The 3814-nt window shown below is 45.2% G+C and overlaps 1 pseudogene; it reads left to right on the top strand.

The window, feature by feature from the left end:
• Window positions 1-221: 221 nt before the first annotated feature.
• On the top strand, window positions 222-3478 carry LOC143655488 (large ribosomal subunit protein eL24 pseudogene; annotated as a pseudogene).
• Window positions 3479-3814: the final 336 nt, after the last annotated feature.

The following is a 3814-nucleotide window of genomic DNA, read 5'->3' on the forward strand; positions in this document are numbered from 1 at the left end:
GGATTAACAAAATGTGATATATACATACAATGGAATGTTATTCAGCCATAAAAATAAAGCTCTGGTACATGCAATAACATGGATGAACCTCGAAAACATCATGTTGAGTAAAATACACCAGACACAGAATGGACAAATATTGTATCATCCCCCTGAGATGAAGTCACTTGAATAAGCAAATTCATAAGAGTCAGAAACTAGAATATAGGTTACCAGGGGCCATGGCGGAAGGTGGGAATGGGACGTTTATGCTTAAATTATACAGAGATTTTATTTGGGGTGATGGCAATGTTATGGTTAAGGATGGTGGTGATGATAATACAACATTGTGAATGCAATTAACAGCACTGAAGAATATATTTGAATGTGATTAAAAGGGGAGATTTTACATTGTATATTTGTTAATAGAATAAAATTTTAAAAAACGAATAGGATTGCACCATGCAAATAGGGGACCCTGATGTAAACCACCTGTAGTTATAATCATATTCTTTCATCAGTTCTAAAAATTGTACCACACTAATGCAAGGTGTTAATAATGCTGGCAGATGGTATATGGGAACTCTGTATTTTCTGCATGATTTTTCTGTAAACCTACAACTTCTCTAATAAAAGAAAAGAAGAATGAAGTACTGATTCATGCTTCAACGTGGAGGAGCCTTGGAAACGTCATGCTAAGTGAAAGAAGCCAGGCACAAAAGGTCACATACGTCATGATTCCATTTACATGAAATATCCAGAATAGGCAAATCTACAGAGACAGAGAGTAGATCAACGTTTATCAGGGGCTGTGGGGACGGGGAAATGGGAATGGGGTTTCTTACGGGGGTATAAAAATGTTCTAAAATGGATTGTGCTGACGGTTGCACAATTGCGTGATATTGATTTGTACAGTTTAAATAGGTGAATCGAATGGCATGTGAATTGTGTCTCAATAAAGCTGTTACCAAAAAAATTAAAAAAAAAAAAAAAACACTTGTTTGGAATCTACTATGTGGGGAGTGGGACACAAGAAGGAGCAAGATGGCAGTCCTAGACACCATCTACCCAGTTGGGCATCCTTTTTTTCACGACAACCACTTCTCTCGCCATGTCAGCACCCTGCTGGGCCAGAAAAGACAGCCCTGGCGACATCTATTCTTTTTTAAATCAATCTGCATGGGGAAACTTAAATAAATGACTGGACAGCTTGCTACATGGAGATATGATACGGTGTAGCAGTTAGAAGCATCCTATCTAGAAGCAGGCCACTTAGTTTCAAATCCCAGCTCTGCCTGTTGCCAGACCCCAGGCAAGTTACTTCACCTCTATGAGCCTTGGTTTTTGCATCTAAAATGGGGATAGTAACATTATCTGCCCCAAAGCGCTGTTGTATGGATAAAATGAACATATATGCATTGATATGCCTGTCCTAGTATAGGTGACACACAAGGATCAGCAATGACAGTTCCCAAGATGGGCAGTAAATGCCATTAATTGGTTTAGTACTGGGTAAGCCTTATAAAATTCATATTCAGTTCAATCAACACTCCTTTCCTCATTGCAATTCTTCCACCAAAGCCTTATCTCCCTCAGCCTGATCTGGGGAAGGGTCTTTGCTCGTTTAGTGCTAGAGAACGTGGGGACAAGGACATCCGTGGCGGTGTGGTCTGACCATCCTCGGAGCTCCAGGACAAGGAGGCAGGTTGCAGCAGGGAGAGGCCCAGGCCAGGTGGGGCAGCCAGCCAGAAGGGTCCGGGCCTGCCATCTGCTCTCCCAGCCGAGGTGAGCGGCCTGGCATGGATTTGTACTTGGTTATAGCCCAGCACCTTTCCAGAGTGCCCATTAGAAAGAAGTGCCAAGGCCCAGCCTGCAGGAGCCATTTCCCGGCATGGGGGAGAGGTGAGCGGCCCTATCCCAAAGAAAAGGCCTCCTTGGCAGGCTTGCCCACCAGCCAACACTCTCCTCCCAGGAAGGTGATGACCAAAGAAGCTGTTCAGTCAATAGCACGGCTTTTATGAGCCCCTATGAGGAAATGGGAGGCCAGGGCTCGGTGGGTGACAGGCACCCTGCACCCTACCCGGCTGATCTACCAGATTTGGATAATTAAAATGCAGTGGAGGGTGGTGCGACGGTGGCTCACAGCAGAGTTCTCGCCTGTCATGCCGGAGACCCGGGTTCGATTCCTGGTGCCTGCCCATGCAAAAAAAAAAAAAAGATGCAGCAGAGGCCAATGAGCTTGGCTGGTCTGCTCTACACACACTCACACACAGGCATATCTTTACGAGCACACACACATATATAGTCACACACACATTCAAACACACACACACTCACATAAACAGCTACATAGATGTAGAGTCACAGACGGATGTACCCACACTCTCATATACACGCATGCTTGCACACAATCACGGACATATTCTCATACAAGCTTCTATGTTCACACATGCACACCCAGGAGCACACACACACTCACACACGTTCCCAGAGGCACTGCCTGCGCTCTGGGCTCCAGGCTCTGCTGAGAGTACAGGTTGCGGGAGCCAGCAGTTAAGGGAGAAGATTGTTTTGTCATTTGCCAGGCTCCTTTCCTCCTTCAGAAAATTACCACTTGGGCAGGAGTCCCACAGAGGTGGCCTGAAGACTGGAAAGCACACACAGATACATCCCCATTCTGGATCCCCAGCTCATGGGAGGCTGAGGAGAGGAATGTCGACGGCAACAGGGATACCCTTTGTTAGGTTATAGAAAATATGTTGGGGTTTTGCAGTTCATGGAGACCTTTTTCCTATATTATCTCATCAAATCCTTGCTACATTGTCTTGAGCCTCAGTTTCCTCCTAAAGTTGCTACAAGGATTAAATGAGAAAAATGCATGAAAGGGCTGAACCCAGAGCCTGGCACACAGTAAGCCTCAATAAATGATAGCTTTAGCCTCATCATTATTATATCATATTAGATATTGCTAATAATAAACCCTATAGCAGTCTGCTTTGCCAGTTTCCCAGTCCCCCGGCGTTGGCAGCCGTGAAAGTGGAGCTCTGCAGTTTCAGTGAGTACAAGGTCTGTCCTGAACATAGAAGGCGCTATGCCAGGACTGATGAGAGGGTTTGCAATTAACACAAAATGTGGGACAGCATGCTTTTCCAAGAGGAACCCTCGGCAGATAAACTGGACTGTCCTCTACAGAAGAAAGCATTAAAAAGGACAGTCGGAAGAAATTCAAAAGAAAAGAGCTCGTCATGCAGTTAAATTCCAGAGAGCTATTACTGGTGCACCCCTTGCTGATATTATGGCCAAAAGGAATCATAAACCTGAGGTTAGAAGGGCTCAGTGAGAGCAAGCTATCAGGGCTGCCGAGGTGCAAAAAAGGCTAAGCAAGCACCTAAAAAGACAGCAGTGGCTGCTCCTAATGTTCCCCACAAAGGCAGCACCTAAACAAAAGATTGTGAAGCCTGTGAAGTTTTCTGCTCCCAGAGTTGATGGAAAATGCTAAGTTAGCAGATCAGATTTTTAAATGAAGATCTAACTCCGAGAAAAAAATCCTATAGCAATCCCATAAGGTATTACTTTCCCTATTTTCACAAATAAAAACAAGAGTCTAGCAAGGTAAAGAGTCTGTGCCCAACATCACATTGCCCAGTGGACTCAGGCCTTCTAACCAGAGAATTCCTTCCACGTGCCTGTGCCTGTGCCTGCCACTCACCCAGGTCCCTGCTTCACACTTTGAGTTTCTCCACGCAGAGAAGGCAAGAAGGAAGAGGAGAGGGGAATTGCAGACATTAACTTCCTCCCCCACTTCCGTTCATGGCACATGGTCAGAGCCCTGCTG

The sequence above is a fragment of the Tamandua tetradactyla genome, chromosome 14 (assembly GCF_023851605.1).
Source record: "Tamandua tetradactyla isolate mTamTet1 chromosome 14, mTamTet1.pri, whole genome shotgun sequence".
NCBI lineage: Eukaryota > Metazoa > Chordata > Mammalia > Pilosa > Myrmecophagidae > Tamandua > Tamandua tetradactyla.